General features: G+C 33.4%; 2 long non-coding RNA genes across 2 annotated transcripts in view; both read right to left on the reverse strand.

Moving 5' to 3' along the window:
- LOC125961241 (uncharacterized) overlaps positions 1-15,083 on the reverse strand; it is an 822,772-nt gene extending 807,689 nt beyond the window's left edge. The window contains exon 1 of the long non-coding RNA XR_007471671.1: positions 15,034-15,083. This is a non-coding gene — a long non-coding RNA (uncharacterized LOC125961241). The remainder of the gene's footprint in view (positions 1-15,033) is intronic.
- Positions 1-18,413, reverse strand: part of LOC125961242 (uncharacterized) — a 1,149,807-nt gene that overhangs the window by 1,024,047 nt on the left and 107,347 nt on the right. The gene's annotated exons all lie outside the window — the stretch shown is intronic.

The raw sequence follows: 18,413 nt of genomic DNA on the forward strand, positions 1-18,413 counted from the left end.
CTCAGAGAGTTTTGTGCAAATACTCAACAGGGAAGAACTCTACCTCTTTATCTAGCTCCTGAAGGATGTCATCGCTTTATTACCCACATGGTCTCCATGTCCACCTGTTTTATTTTTTCTTATTTCCATTGTGTATTTATAAAATTGCACCCTCCACTTTCAATAGCCTCAGGGTACAAGTACCAATAAAATTCCCATTGATTAAAGTATTAAAATACATGAAAGGGAACAATAGCCAGCAGCAATAATGATTAAGCACATAAGTATCAAACAAAACAAAATCGTATTTAAAAAAACAGCCTCCTCAAATCTACCCTTAAAATGTAGCAGGTCAGCTTAGAATGTAGAAAAAATTGGGTGAGTTGTAACTATACACAACAACCTGGGCTATAAAATATAACAAAACTTTCATATTACTGTTTGAATCTTACTTTCTGGGTAGTCTCAGTATAATTCTTTTTCCTCTCTGTGTGCCTCTGTTTCTCTAGCTGTCAAATGGGAAGGATACAATTCATCATAGAAGATTACTGTCTCCCAAGGATGTTGTGAGGACGAATGAAATAAAAATTTTCAAATAACTTAAAAAGTGGACCAGTGCAAATATTAGTTGTTCCTAACATTACTTATCTTTCTAACATTTTTAGAATATTTAATCCCTGACTGTGTCCTTACGCTGCTAATAAAATCTGCATTTTTATTGATAAACTCTGGTTGTAGGTGTTATATATCATAAATATGGAAATACTATATAAATGCTTATAGTTTTATTATTTTGAATACTTATAACTGATGACACTGTCACAGAGATAAAATGACCCTACCTACTATGATACATTCCAAACCTTACCAGGAACATTTCCAAAGTCCTTTATTGAAACAACAGAGATTGAATCATACCAATTTTATGTTAAGACTTCAAAAGCCATGAGCACGGGTCTATACTGCCACTTTTCTGCCTAGACTAGTCAATACCACTCTACAAGATGAATTTGTCTGCCAAGGAGAACAACAGTCTCATTTCCTTTTAAGCATTAATTTCCAAGTGAAATTCTAGAGGACTATTCTTTATTGTAGTATTCACAAAGTCTGTTTCAAACACTTAGCAGATATACACACATACACAGTCATAGCATCTGCCATTCTGACTGCTCTGTATGCCAAATTCTCATTCTCATTTCTTTGGAAAGAGGGGACACTGTTGGTCCTTATCCTCATTGCAAATAGATATTGGGGGAATAATTCAATAAAAATAAGACCAACTATGCATGCTACCCAACAAGAACAAGAACAAGGCAAGAACAATTGATAGAGATGTGTTGTTCCCCAATTTTCACTTTTTTTTTTTTTTGGCTATTATTTAACTATCTACTTTCAGATATAAACTACTTGAATACTTTGCTGTGCCATTCAACTCAGGCATAGAGATAGTAATCACAGTATTTCTTTCTTTTCTAAATTTGAACCAATAGTTGACTTTCCTATTTCTCCCCTATTGCAAACTATCAAAGAAGTAATAAAATTATTTAATTAACTAAATAATTAATAAGTATACAGTGGTGTTTTACACAAGGGTTTCTAGTTCTACAGACATTATAATGCAAAACCAGACAAAGAAAATGTATTGATAGAGCATCAAGATTAATTAATTGATGTCATTTCATCCTAAGAGCAGTGGGCTGAATATTCTTTCTTGTTGAGCATTGGTGAGAGGTTGTCATGCTACTGACAACAACAGAATACAAGAATTTGATGCCATAAGAATGGCTTACATACTTAAATCATTAAAAACTCAGAAACATTTCTACTGATGCTTATACCATATCTTCTGGTTAAGATGAATACATACATAATTCAAAGATATGGACAGAAACTGTTAACAGCAAGACTATATATGGTAAACATTCCCTTAGACATTTGGCAGATCTTTTTCAAACTATGAGTTTTCATAGCAGGGACATAGGGATGCATCCCTGTTAAAGGAAAGAGGTCAAACAACTGTGAATCTAAGGACAACCTTACATGTTGCTGGATCAAGCACTTTGAAGTAAAGAATGTTTGTATGCTCTACTGGGCATAAGCCTAGATTTTCTCCTACAGTAATAAAGATAGAAATTTTATTTATTTATTTATTTATTTTGTGGTACACGGGCCTCTCACTGTTGTGGCCTTTGCCATTGCGAAGCACAGGCTCCGGACGCACAGGCTCAGCGGCCATGGCTCACGGGCCCAGCCGTTCTGCAGCATGTGGGATCTTCCCGGACCGAGACATGAACCCATGTCCACTGCATCGGCAGGCAGACTCTCAACCACTGCACCACCAGGGAAGCCCAGAAATTTTAATTGTTTTATACTAGAGTTACCCTTTTGGACTATGATAATTTTGACAGGTATTTATTTATTAAATGCCTGCTAATGGAAGTCTTTATCATAGAATAGGTGTTATAGCAGTAAACAAAAGGAACTCAAGTTGGGAAGATAAAATAAATGTAGAAACACAAATATATACTACACCATGTGATGATAAGTGTTAGGAAGGAAAATAAAGCATGGCAAGGAAATGGAGTGTAAGGAAGATAAGAAAAATTAAGTAATTTTAGATAAGTTGATCAGGAATGACTTTCTATAGAAAGCTGGAAAAAGTGAGCATATATATGTGAGAGGAGTGTTTGTAGGGGAAAAAAAAAAAAAACAAAACTCTTCAGGACCATAAAGGTGTTCTTGTGACTTTTATGAAATAGAAAGATGGCCAATGAAGTGAGCTCTGTGAGAAAAATTAATTATTCCAATACGAATTCTTGTAGTCCATTATACATTAGGAAGAATTTTTATCTCATCATCAATTTTGTTTATAATAATCCAGTGCAGTAGATAGCACAGATATTGTCTTCTATTTTCAGATTAAAACAAACAAACTGGATTAAAGTATTTAGTTCTATTGTCTAAACTGTTGGTGGGGAGATGGTAAACCTCAGAGCTAAGTTGATTGACTTGAGGTTTAGTACCTTTTCCAATACTCCACACAATCTCTGTTCAGAAAGTCTTACTAATACTTGGGAGATTTCTTCCAACTCTGTAAAGAAGTCAATATCTCTAAGAATTTTCTTCCAAACAGAGTACATAATAAATATATATGTTCATATGAATGGTCATACATTAATACAGAGATATAGAAAAAATTCTGAGATATTTAATTCTCAAAATCAGGAGTCTTATAGAATTGAATGTGATGGATTTGGAAGAATTCAAAGAGAACACAGATCCTAATGGAAAAAAAATAACACTGTTAAGAAAAAGTTGCCTTCAGCATTATTTATTTCCCACTTCAAATGCTGTAAAACAAAATGAGGCAGTTGACAGCCAAGTACCACTGGACATCTTAGCAGGAGGGCACTGTAAAATGTCTCGGGCCCTCTAGTTTACCCCAGAAAGAACACTTGTAGTGATATAACAACTCTTACACAATGCATCCAGAAGATGTCCTGAAACAGATGAAAGTGCATTGAAATAAAATGTACAACTAGTTACTCCATTCTACTTGTGTTATTAGAGGATCCACCATTAGTAGCCCAATCAATTACTCTACAAGTCCATCCAGAGTGACAACAAATCTGTACTTCCTCATGATGGTCTGTCTTACCCATTCCTTGGCAAACTGAACTAACTCACAGTAAAATGTAAAGCTGACCATAGTTGTCTGCATCAACTTCACCTCTAGATAGGAATTTTCTGAACACACATGCATGTGCACATATACACACACTTTATCTCTATTTGTCTGCATTGCATTTTAGATGTGAAATATTCTTTTCTCTGTTCACTTGTTTTATTCTCTCAATCTAATCTCAGAACACACATGACAATGGGTAATGGGTTTAAAACATATACTTTTACATATATATAAATGAACTGAAAACACTTCCACAAATGTGAAGTCACTGTGTCCCCAAGTAAATTAAATTGATGTGTATATATGTGTGTCTGAGTGTTTTTTAAAAAAACCTTTAATAAATATATTTCTACAAAGCAGTGATTCGAGAAGATGTAGTTTTTTTCCTTTAGGCAATGCCTTAAAAGGCGGGGTAAGGGGGACTTTTCTTCTGGATGAAATATGCTTCACTGAACAAATCCAAGAAACTTTGGAGAAGATTATATACTCCTGACAGCCCATATGTGATAAGTATATCAAGATTTAGTGTCCCTTTATTAGTTTCTTTTACAAGAGAACACCACAGCTGCCAAATCTGAATCATTGCCCTCATTTTTCCTGATATAATCAGTATGAAAATGGTGGCTACCTGGATATTGCCTCAATGTGAGCTTTTCCAACTAAATAAGGTGAGATCAACCTTATTGTATCACTCACTGATTAGAGTTCTGATTAATGCCTCTTCTTTTATTTCCACTCCCCAGAATGAGATAATGCATATGCGCCTGAATTACTGGGCCTGGCACCTATTTCTGAAACAGACTCTTTCTAATATGTTTGCTGAGAGTTTGGGGAATAAATAGGCTTCTGGGGAAGTTTAATTATGGCCAGAATCTGCCCTTCCATCTCTCTTTTATTTTCCATAACTTCAGACTAAAAAGAAAAATGCCCCAAAGCCTGTAGTGTGTTTATTTCATTATATTGAACAATGTGCTGGTCCAAAACAGTATTGGGCCAGCAGCTTAAAATACAGATACTTTACATTTTCTGCTGAAATACTTTCAAAGAAGGAAGATAGAAAAACATTGAAAACTCATCCCCCCCACCCTGCCAAATTCAATTTACAGAAAATCTTTTGCTATTATCTGAAAAGATTTGGCATTAAGTACAAAGACAATTGAGCTGGGCTGAGAAAAGCGGTTCTCCTGTTGTTCACTTCCTTCAGTGGAACAGACTGGTCCCCTGGAAATAAAGTGGGGAGAAAGCATCTCCCTTAGAGACCCAGGAAACATAGCAGAGAACAAAGCAGCTTTTTGTCCACTGCAAGGACAGCACTTTTTTTTTTTTTTTTTTTTTTTTTTTTTGCGGTACGCGGGCCTCTCACTGCTGTGGCCTCTCCCGTTGCGGAGCACAGGCTCCGGACGTGCAGGCTCAGCGGCCATGGCTCACGGGCCCAGCCGCTCCGCGGCATGTGGGATCTTCCCGGACCGGGGCACGAACCCGCGTCCCCTGCATCGGCAGGCGGACTCTCAACCACTGCGCCACCAGGGAAGCCCGGACAGCACTTTTTAAAATGGACAGATTACCGGTCCCTTCCCAGACCCAGAATTCCACTTTTATCTTACTCCCATTATAATACTGCTTTTACTTGAAAAAGAATAGGAAGTAGGGCAGGAAAGGCAGTGTGAGTGATTATAGGAGATATGCATGGAAGATATACTTTCCACAAATATGACACAAAGTTTTTTCTCTAAAAGTCAAGTATCTTAATGTGGCAAATGACAGATATCTAACTCTAACTAAAGAAAAAAAAAAACAGAATTTATTGTGTTATATCAGGGGTCAGAAAACTATGGCCAGCAGCCACTCTTTTTATAAATAAAGTTTTATTGGAACAAATGCACAATCATTCCTTTATGTATTGCCTATGACTATTCTCACACTACAGCAGCTGAGTTGAATAATTGAGTCAGAGACCACCTGGTCCTCAAAACCTAAAATAGTTACTATTTGGCCACTTATAGAGAAGTTTTGTCAATCCCTTCTCCCCATGTATATAATTAAATCTTATAGAGATGGCCCTAGATTCAGGGGTGTTTATCACATAGGGACTCACTCTCTCTCTTTTCCACTCCATGTCTTAGCACTATCATCCAATATGTTAGGTTCATTCTCATGTAAGCTTGCCTTGAATGGTTACAAAGAATGTCACTGGTAGTTCAGATTTATGCTATCGTATTAGCAACACTTTGAGAAAGCAAAACATTTTTCAAATAGGTGGAGCACAAGCCCATGGGGGCTTCTGGCCTGACATGGCTAGTATTCTCATCCTTGAAACTATTCACTGGGGCCAATGAGATGGAGTAGTGAGACTGGGCAGGCCTGTGTCACACGTTCTCTAGTAGGGACATGGGGAGGATGAGGCCAACTCAAACACCATGTAATGAACATGACTATTACTGATTTATGGAGAGTGGCAGATCAAGGAGAAGTGAGGCCTATTTAAAGAACCTCCATGTTAATGACAGTGGCTAGAAAAGGAAAAGTGTTGGTAGCCCAGCTTGCTTAGGTTTGTAGTTTTTACTTGCTATTCAAGGGCATAAAATACTAGACCATGTGTTTAAGTCCCTAAAACCATCAGATACTCTACTTGAGTGGACATTTGATACTAGTAATTGGACCTGCTATTACTCTAAGAGCAAGTTTAAACCAGAATCAAATGAACAATGTGAGATTAAAAAAAAAAAAAAGTTGGTTCACACATTCTATCTACTGACAGGCACAAAAAAACTGTATGTTTTTTGCAGATTTCGTAAGTTCATGAAAAAATATTTATTGAATCTTATTCATTATTGTGGTATGCTCTACTTTTTAGGTGCTGGGTACAAGAATGTGGGGAGATACTGAGAAGTCATTAGACTATAGATTAGAGAACTTAAATGACTTATATGTCTTTCAAGTACCCTGTAAACTCTCTGTTATGAAGAAACAGATGCATTCTGAAGTCTCAAAGTAAGAGAATATCTCTATTTACTAAAATTATCCAATAAAATTTTAGATATCCATATATCATCATAATAGTACACAATACATTATGTGAATATATTAAAGAGAGAAAAAAACTCATGGACAGAATAGATTAAGGCACAATTACCGGATATGGAAAGAAAATGGGATGAATGCAAAGACATTATAATAAAGAGAAATGAAAAAGGAGATCACTGACATAAGAATGTTTGATATACTGTTTAAGAGGCTGGGCTTTGTGTTTTAATAAACCTCACTTCAGTTGCAGGCTTTGTGTTATTTAGCTTCACAAAGCTTCAACAAATTAATATATAAATTGTATCTACTTTAATATTTTTAATGATAGATAAAATTAATCTATATCTATATAGAGAGGGACAAAATACAACAAAAAGCGTAATAAATTATAAATACACAGAATATTTAAAGTAGAGTAACATAAAATAAAATATATACTGATTAACAAAATAAATGTAAATTAATTAAAATCCACTTATAAAAATACCAAATCTCAAAATCAGAGGGAAATTAAGGCTAAGAGAAAACATTCTCTAAGGTGACAGCATGGATAGTACCAAAAATATAAGAATACAGTGAGAATATTATTTTTTAGACAAAGTAAAGTCTAAAGCAGTTCTCATTAAATTGCAATGAAAAGAGTCTTTTCACAATATATATAGCTTTCATACATAATGGCCACACAATTTTATGCACCAAGTCATTTATCCGCAATTTATATATGTTTTAAGATACTGAGAAACAGTTTTTATGAAGCCTCAAACATATATCTATCAGCATTAGACACAGAGAGCAAATGTAACAAATACTCAGTGTGGAAATAATTTAATATAGTAAGTATAAAAGAGTGAAACTATTTCTAGGCACGATGAAGTAAAAAGTACTGGACTTGACTGCCTAATATAAACAACTGGAGAACTAAACAAAATTCATGGAAATATTTTTAGCTCTTGGACAACAGGCAACATAGCACTGAGATCATGAGAGGAGGAAAACAAATGAGGTGAGTTCTACAGTCACCCCAGCTTCTTTTGTGGGAAGTTTCTGTGAAAGAAACTTCAAAACCATGGGAGAACACATAACACTTTCAAAAAGAGGAAGGACTCACCCTGAACCTAGTGATTTGGCTCAGTTGAGGAGATGGAAGTTGGAGTTCAGGAAGGCTGAGGCAGCTGGAAGCTGTAGAGTCGAGATACAGGATGGATGGACCACTCAGACAAAGACCTCCAAAAATCACTATGAATTCCACTTGCGGCTTTGCTAAGTATGAGGACATGGAAAAATAAGAAAAACTCCATGAGGCTGGTCAAAGAATGTCCAGGGATAGTACACATGTTGAAAGAATGTATATTTTCCATTTAAGACTGAATAAGGCAATATTGTATGTCCCAACTTTTATTCAATGTTGCTTTGGGCTACTATTCCAAGCAATACGGCAAGGATAAAAATACAAAGAGCATTAATGGAAATAAAAGAGATTACTTTATAGCAGAGAAAATAATTAGAGAGCTAAAGGTATAAGGAGACATTCATATTATGATTTTGGTTTTTAATACCCCTCAGTCAGTAATTGTTAGAACAAATTTTCAATAAGGTTATAGAAGATTTGAACAGCCTTATGAAAAAAAAAATTACCAAACTGACATTTATACAACCTTAAATTCAACAATGCAAAATACACATTTTCTTTCACTGCACAAGGAAGAATCACCAAGATAGACAATGTACTGTGTCAAAAAAAACAAACAAAAAAACAAAAACAAAAAAACTCAACGATTTCAAAATAATGAAATTACATGGAGTACTCTTTATAACAACAAATATTTGAAAATATAGCAAGACTATTTTAAATAACTAATGTGACAGAAAAGAAATTACAATGCAAATAAGAAAATAGTTCAATATGAATGATATAAACCAGAGCATAATAAAATTTGAGGGATGTAGCTAAAACAGTTATTAGAAACACATATTTTAAAATGCTCATGTTAGAACAGAAGGTTTTACAAATAATGATCTAAGTTTCCAACTTGAAAATCTAGAAAAATTTGCACAAATAAACCCAAAGTAAGTAGAAAATAAATGATAAAAATAAGAAAAAAATCAGTGTAATAGAAAATGGAAAAAAAAAATAGGGAAAATCAACAAATGCCAAAAAAGTTTCGTAATATATATGTTAAGGAAATTGATAAAACCAGGAAGAACGATAAAGAAGAGGGAAAATTACAAGTTACAGTATTCAAAATGAGAGTGGGAATATTATTTAAAAACTGACAAGGACACTATAAGAAAATTATATTTAAGGCCACTAAACCTCATGAATATAATTAATCTCAACAAAATATTTGCAAACTATTCCACATCTTTATTTGGCCAAACTTTGTTTACTTTTAATAAAGGTATCAAGGTACGTAACTGGGAAAAACAAACAAAGAAATGAAAAGAAAAAAGAAATGCTTTTCAACACAGGATCTTGGAAAAACAGGTTTTCTGTATGAAAGAAAGAAAGAAAAAATGAACCTCAACCCTCTATCTGACATCATACAAAACGATTTATTTGAAACTTATCATAGATAAACCTAAACATAAAAGCTAAGGTATAAAGCTTTTAAACAAAGCAGACGAAAATATTATGCAACCTTTGGATAGAGTTTTTTAGATAAGAGCTAAGAACAACAAAAAAGAATAATAATAAGCTGGACTATATTAAAATTAAATACATCTTCTTTTCCAAATAAATCATTAAAAAATGAAATTATAAGCCACAGATTGAGAGAAAATATTGTCCATAAATACAGCTGATGGACTTGTATCAGAATATATTGGTAACTCCTACAGATCATTTTTTAAAAAGACAAAAATCCAAAAATGCAAAACACTTGTGAACATCACAAAATAAGAAAAAAAGAATAGGTAAGAAGCACATTTAAAAGAGTTTGATGTCACAGATATAAGAAAATAGAAAATTCAGACTATGAGTTACCAATTCACACCCACTAGTACTCATAAATTCTGAAATTTCATTACCAAATGTTCTTGAGGAAATAGAACAACTGGAACCTCATAAAATTTGGGGGGAGTTACAAATGTAGCAATGACTTTGGAAATCAGTTTTTTTAAATAAAGTTAAAAATACACCATGGAATATTACTAGGCTATTAAAAATAATGAAATAATTCCATTTGCAGCAACATGAATGGACTTAGAAATTGTTATACTGAGTGACATAAGTCAGACAGAGAAAGAGAAATATTATATAATATCACTTATATGTGGAATCTTAAAAAAATGGTTCAAAAGAACTTATTTACAAAATAAAAATAGAGTCACAGATGTAGAAAAAAATAACATGTTTACCAGGGGGGAAAGTGGGGTATAAATTGGGAGATTGGGATGACATATACACACTACTACATATAAAATAGATAACTAATAAAAATCTACTGTATAGCACAGGAAAATCTACTCAATACTCTGTAATGATCTATATGGGAAAAGAATCTTAAAAAGAGCAGATATATGTATGTGTGTAACTGATTCACTTTGCTGTACAGCAGAAACTAACACAACATTGTAAATTAACTATACTCCAATAAAACTTTTTAAAAAATAAAATAAAAATAGATCTGCCTTGCAGTGCAACAGTTCTCTTAGGGAGTTACCAAGAGAAATAAAGATGTCTTCTGAGACAGACTTTATTTCTAAGAGTTCTAAACTAGAAGTAATTTAAATGTCCATCAAGAAGAGAATGGAAAAAACAAAATTATGATATATCCAAACATGAAATATTCCTCAGAAGTTAAAAAAAAATGAATTGCAGTTCAATAAAACCAAATGTAGCAATATCAACTTTTATGTTTAGCTAAGGAAGCCAGACACAAAAATTACTCAGTTACTTAAAGTCTTAGGACAGATAAAATTCTATCCTGATGTGAATCAGAGCAGTGGTTGGGGAATGGAAGTAGCCTGAAAAGTATTCAAGGGATCATCTGGGTTAGTGGAAATTTCCATATTTCCATCATGGTTGATTGAGATGGTTTTATACTTGTTCAAGTATTTGTCAAAACTCATCAAACAGAATGCTTAAAATTCATTCATTTTAAATTCTGTATAATGTACAATAGATAATCAAGCAAGCAAATAGACAAATGCATAAACAAATAAAAAAATTTTAAAAAACAGCAATTACTTCTGGATGACTGTCCCCTTCCAAAACAACGTTCTAGGCAACTACATGTAAACTGCTTAGCTTGATATTCTGAACACATAACATTGGCCATAGTAAAATAGTCCCCCCTTATCCACAGTTTCTCTTTCTGTGCTTTCATGTAGACCAACCTTGGTCTAAATATATTAAGTGGAAAATTCCAGAAATAAACAATTCATCAGTTTTTAATTACACACTGTTCTGAGCAGCATGATGAAATCTCATGGATCCCCACTCCATCCATCGGTATCATCTTGGCTCAGTGATCCAGGATCACCTGAAGTAAATGATCCTCCTTCTGACATATTGTCAGGAGATCAATAATGCCCTAATGCTGCTCACCTCACTTCATTTCAGCACGTAAGCATTATGTCATCTCACATCATCACAAGAATGGTGAATACAGTACAAGAAGATATTTTGAGAGAGAGACCACATTCACATAACTTTTATGATTAATGATTATGATTATGATTAATCATAGCATGTTTTTATGATTGTTGTATTTTATTATTATTGTTTTTAATCTCTTACTGTGCCTAATTTACAAATTAAACTTTATCATAGGTATGTATGCATAAGAAAAAACATATACATATGTTTTTTTGTTTTTGCAGTACACGGGCCTCTCACTGTTGTGGCCTCTCCCGTTGCGGAGCACAGGTTCTGGACACGCAGGCTCAGCAGTCATGGCTCATGGGCCCAGCCACTCTGTGGCATGTGGGAATTTCCTGGACAGGGGCACGAACCCATGTCCCCTCCATTGGCAGGCAGATTCTCAACCACTGCGTCACCAGGGAAGCCCCATATACATATGTTTTAGGGTTCGGTACTATTCAGTTTCAGGCATCTACTGGGAGTCTCCATATATGAAGGGGGATTATTGTACTCAACTGTTCTTCACCTACATTTTCTTATCATCTCTAAAATATGATGATTGACTGATTAAAATACATCAAGCACATACTACAAATTTTAGAACATAGTCTAAACAAAATGCATAATAACTATTATTAATTTTTTAAATTATTTTTTAAAGAAAACTGAAATAAACAGAGATCAAGATGCATACAGTTTTTTCCAAAGTAAATTCATAGCTTCACATATTTTCATTCTTAAAGAAACAGAAAAAGTACTGAAATATATCTTTTGTCAGACATTTTGGAAAAGAATAGCTAAATAAGAACAACCCAATACACAGAAAAAATAAAATAAAATAATTAATGAATGTGTTAAGTTAAAACAGGGAGCATGTAAGTTAAATTCAAAAACCTCTTATTTAAAACAAACTAAAAACACACAAAATTATAAAACTTTAAAGAGACACAAAAGAAAATAATCTAAGACATGGAGTTTAAAAAGGCTCTACAAAACTGTATATAAATGCTTTATGATATATTTGCTAAAAATTTGATAAGCTTTTTGATATACATGAATTTCTGGGAAAGTATAAATATAATTACCATAGAAATATAGAAGGTAAATAATGAAAAAATCATAAAAGATGTTGACAAGCTTGTGATAGATTTAACTTCCCACGAGGAAAGACAGTTTTACCATTGAGTTACTTCAAATTCTCAGAAAGGAAATAGTTTCCACAAGCTATAATTTGTCTGAGAAAATGAAAAAAATCTCAAAACTCTCCAAATAATTTTTGAAACTTACGTTACACTACACAGATAATGATCATTTCTATCTTCAGTTTTTGTTACATATGTGTGTGTTAAAAATCTTAAATAAAATATTTATTGAGTAAATTTAACCATGTATCAGATGAATAATTCTAAAGAAAGAACCCTTATCCCAGAATTGTGATTTAATATTTAAAAATGTGCACTTTAAGCATTTAAAAATCTATAAGCATAGTGCAAATAAAGGTAAATATGGAGATGTATATTACTTATATTAATTTCAAAAATATATTATTGTTTGAAATAGTATTAAAATACTTACAAATAACCAGAGATAGAAGTGTGCTTCATAATCCAATAATATATATAAAAATTATCACAGACAAAAGCAACCCTGAAATATTAGAATTCTCAATAAATGTATAACCACTATTATTGCTAAAATATTTTTCAAGAAGTTCTAGCTGAGTCAATAAGACATAAAATATTGTTAAAGGTAGCAATTGATAGAAAGAAGGAGACAAATTATCATTGTCAATAATCTTTCTAAATTATATATGTAGAAAATCAAATATAGTATACAGAAATAAACTTAGAATTAATAATTAATTTATTGTCTCAAACAGTGAGCATGTCTGTGTATCATGAGTAGTTAAAACATTTAACAATGCCATGAAGCAAAATTTTAAAAAAATGCTTAATGTAATTTATATTGTAATTGTCAGCCTTCCCAATAAATAATAACAATAATTATAGGATTAACATGACTCATTTAGTTATGTAGGAAATGGAGCAAGAATGGCCTAGTAATACAAGGTTGACCTTGATGGATTGATTTTAAAATTTTCTAAACATAAATGTCAAAATAATTATTTTTAAAGACCAATAATGTGAGTAAATCTTGCCTCTGAATATTTGAGATAGTAAATGGGTTATAATTGTTAAAATAAAAGAAAATGGAGATGAAGCTTGAAGATCCCTGGAGTATATAAAATCAGTTAAACCATGTAAGAAAAACTTAAGTTATTTCTTGTAAATGCCTCTGATATTCATAAATTAAATGTAAGTCATCTTTCTGAAATGGTATAACAAAATCACTTTTAATGTATCCCCTGGTGTCTGGACACCCCTGTTGCAATAAAAAAAAAAAATCATTGTAAATGTTAAGCAGCTTCCTCATTTTCACTTTATGAGCCATCTTGTGACATCATGCCTCTGAGCCTCTTACCAGTTTCAATAATTCAAGTTTGAGGTATTCCTGTTTGCATACAGTTTCTCTCTCACTCAATAAAATATTCATATCAAGTAAACCTCTCTGAAATTTCTTCCAATACAGTAAGTGAAATGACAATATTTTTTTCAAATTAATGTACAATAAAATATTCTTTTCAAAACAGATATGTGTACATTTATGTGTGTAGCATAATATATAATAAAGATAACCTTCCATATCACTGAGAAATAGAATTTTAAAATTAAGAAATTGTTTGAATAAAAATGTCATTAGAGTCTTAACTCATATTAAAAGAAAATTTGTAGTAGATGACTTAAATACATAACAAAATTATATGAAAAATAAACATTTGTAGAATTTATAGGTAAAAACTGATCTTAAGATTGACAAATATTAAGAATAAAAAGATACAGGAAAATATTAATATGTTTTACCACCCCAAATTTTATTTCTCTGTACTATAAAATTTGACAAAGTAATTAAAATATAAATGAAAAATTTGGAAATATTTTAAAATGTTTCAGAAAAGTTAATTAGCCTTCATAAATTAAGAGATTTTTTAATTAATTAATTTATTTATTTATTTTTGGCTGTGTTGGGTCTTTGTTGCTGCACGCAGGCTTTCTCTAGTTGTGGCAAGTGGGGTTTACTCTTTATTGTGGTGAGTGGGCTTCTCACTGTGGTAGCTTCTCTTGTTGTGGAGCACGGGCTCCAGGCATGTGGGCTTCAGTAGTTGTGGCACGTGGGCTAGTAGTTGTGGCACGTGGGCTCAGTAGTTGTGGTTCACAAGCTCTAGAGCGCAGGCTCACTAGTTGTGCTGCACGGGTTTAGCTGCTCTGTAGCATGTAGGATCTTCCCGCACCAAGGCTCAAACCCACGTCGCCTGCATTGGCAGGCAGATTCTCAATGAGAGCACCACCTGGGAAGCCCAAATTAAGAGATTTTTAATAGTTAGTGAGAAAATTCTAAGTTAACAAAAGAGAAAATAGTAAATGGTATAGATATTTCAGAAAGAAATGAAAATGCCTAATAAAACATAAAAAATGTTTGCCATCATTAGTAATAAAAAATATGTGAATTAGGGCTTCCCTGGTGGCACAGCGGTTGAGAGTCTGCCTGCCGATGCAGGGGACACGGGTTCATGCCCCGGTCCGGGAAGATCCCACATGCCGTGGAGCAGCTAGGCCCGTGAGCCATGGCCACTGAGCCTGCATGTCCGGAGACTGTGCTCCACAACGGGAGAGGCCACAACAGTGAGAGACCCATGTACTGCAAAAAAAAAAAAAAAAAAAAAAAAAAAAAAAAAAAAAAAAAAAAAAAATTGAATTATATAATTGGGTTTTTATTGCATTAGAAAAGGTACTCAGAAGGTGCATTGAAACAACTTTTTCAACCTCTTCCAATGGAATGGAAATAAAATATACTATTTCAACATATCTATTTGCCAAGATGAATCAAGAAACTTATAAATGATAATATACTTTAAACTAGTGATTTTTTGATCAGGATTATATAAAAATAGCAATAATCCATAGAGATTAGTATTAATCTACAAAATAGCAAATTTTATTTATTAACAATAGAAAAGGGAAACAAATGATGAACCATATGTAAGTGGCTCTGTAAATCAATATTTAAATCAGGAATTGCTGAACACCTAATTAAAATCATATATTTGAGAACCATTTTTAGCAGAAAACATGCTCATCATATATTATGAGAAATCAATATATAAAAATATAAATAGATTAGATTAAGCCATTTGAAATTGTTAGTGTCTGGTTGGTTTTGATCTACAAAGTGGTAATATAAGATTCAATTTCATAATAGTATAATTTATAAATCCATGCAGAAATTCCAAAATATTTAGAGCTATTTAAAATGTAATTCTTAGGATATTTATAGAATTTCAAATTATTCAAAAATGCATGTATTATTTCTATATTTGAAAAATAATTTAAAATATATACTTTGTTTCAAAATGGATTCATTAACATTTTGACACCTGCCCTCTCTCTCTTTTTTTTCTTCCCCTCACACACACATACACAAAGCACACACACACATGCATATACAAACAGCACATACAGAATACATAGAGTTTATTGAATACCTCTTTTGTTTTTTACATCTTTACATCTTTATTGGAGTATAATTGTTTTACAATGGTGTGTTAGTTTCTGCTTTATAACAAAGTGAATCAGTTATATATATGTTCCCATATCTCTTCCCACTTGCATCTCCCTCCCTCCCACTCTCCCATTCCCACCCCTCTAGGTGGTCACAAAGCACGGAGCTGCTCTCCCTGTGCTATGTGGCTGCTTCCCACTAGCTATCTATTTTACGTTTGGTAGTGTATATACATCCATGCCACTCTCTCGCTTTGTCACAGCTTACCATTCCCCCTCCCCATATCTTCAAGTCCATTCTCTAGTAGGTCTGTGTCTTTATTCCTGTCTTACCCTTAGGTTCTTCATGATATTTTTTTTCCTTAAATTCCATATATATATGTGTCTTAGCATACGGTGTTTGTCTTTCTCTTTCTGACTTACTTCACTCTGTGTGACAGACTCTAGGTCTATCCACCTCATTACAAATAGCTCAATTTTGTTTCTTTTTATGGCTGAGTAATATTCCATTGTATATATGTGCCACATCTTCTTTATCCATTCATCCAATGATGGACACTTAGGTTGTTTCCATCTCCTGGCTATTGTAAATACAGCTACAATGAGCATTTTGGTACATGACTCTTTTTGAATTATGGTTTTCTCAAGGTATATGCCCAGTAGAGGGGTTGCTGGGTCATATGATAGTTCTTATTGTAGTTTTTTAAGGAACCTCCATACTGTTCTCCATAGTGGCTGTACCAATTCACATTCCCAACAGCAGTGCAAGAGTGTTCCCTTTTCTCCACACCCTCTCCAGCGTTCATTTCTTCTAGATGTTTTGATGATGGTCATTCTGACTTGTGTGAGATGACATCTCATTGTAGTTTTGATTTGCATTTCTCTAATGATTAATGATGTTGAGCATTCTTTCATGTGTTTGATGGCAATCTGTATGTCTTCTTTGGAGAAATGTCTATTTAGGTCTTCTGCCCATTTTTGGATTGGGTTGTTTGTTGTCTTGTTATTGAGCTGCATGAGCTGCTTATGAATTTTGGATATTAATCATTTGTCAGTTGCTTCATTTGCAAATATTTTCTCCTATTCTGAGGGTTGTCTTTTGGTCTTGTTTATGGTTTCCTTTGCTGTGCAAAAGCTTTTACGTTTCATTAGGTCCCATTTGTTTATTTCTGTTTTTATTTCCATTTCTCTAGGAGGTGGGTCAAAAAGAATCTTGCTGTGATTTATGTCATAGAGTGTTCTGCCTATTTTTCCTCTAAGAGTTTGATAGTTTCTGGCCTTACATTTAGGTGTCTAAAGCATTTTTAGCTTATTTTTGTGTATGGTGTTAGGGAGTGATCTAATCTCATACTTTTACATGTACCTGTCCAGTTTTCCCAGCACCAATTATTGAAGAGGCTGTCCTTTCCCCACTGTATATTCCTGCCTGCTTTATCAAAGACAAGTTGACCATATGTGCATGGGTTTTTCTCTGGGCTTTCTGTCCTGTTCCATTGATCTATCTTTCTGTTTTTGTACCAGTACCATACTGTCTTGATTACTGTAGATTTGTAGTATAGTTGGAAGTCAGGCAGCCTGATTCACCGAGCTCCATTTCTTGTTTTTAAGATTGCTTTGGTTATTCAGGGTCTTTTGTGTTTCCATACAAATTGTGAAATTTTTTGTTCTAGTTCTGTGAAAAATGCCAGTGGTATTTTGATAAGGATTGCATTGAATCTGTAGATTGCTTTGGGTAGTAGAGTCATTTTCACAATGTTGATTCTTCCAATCCAAGAACATGGTATATCTCTCCATCTATTTGTATCATCTTTAATTTCTTGCATCAGTGTCTTATAATTTTCTGCATACAGGTCTTTTGTCTCCTTAAGTAGGTTTATTCCTAGTTATTTTATTCTTATTCTTGCAGTGGTAAATGGGAGCGTTTTCTTGATTTCATTTATAGACTTCTCATCATTAGTGTATAGGAATGCCAGAGATTTCTGTGCATTTATTTTGTATCCTGCTACTTTACCAAATTCATTTATTAGCACTAGTAGTTTTCTGGTAGCATCTTTAGGATTCTCTATGTATAGTATCATGTCATCTTCAAACAGTGGCTGCTTTACTTCTTCTTTTTCGATTTGGATTCCTTTTATTTCCTTTTCTTCTCTGATTGCTATAGCTAAAACTTCCAAAACTATGTTGAATAAGAGTGGTGAGAGTGGGCAACCTTGTCTTGTTCCTGATCTTAGTGGAAATGGTTTCAGTTATTCACCACTGAGGATGATTTTGGCCATGGGTTTTTCATATATGGCCTTTATTATGTTGAGGGAAGTTCCCTCTATGCATACTTTCTGCAGGGTTTTTTATCATAAATGGGTGTTGAATTTTGTTGACAGCTTTCTCTGCATCTATTGACATGATCATATTTTTTTTCTCCTTCAATTTGTTAATATGGTGTATCACGTTGATTGATTTGCGTATATTGAAGAATCCTTGCCTTCCTGGAATAAACCCCACTTGATCATGGTGTATGATCCTT

Source organism: Orcinus orca, chromosome 15 (genome assembly GCF_937001465.1).
Source record: "Orcinus orca chromosome 15, mOrcOrc1.1, whole genome shotgun sequence".
In the NCBI taxonomy this organism is placed as follows: Eukaryota; Metazoa; Chordata; class Mammalia; order Artiodactyla; family Delphinidae; genus Orcinus; species Orcinus orca.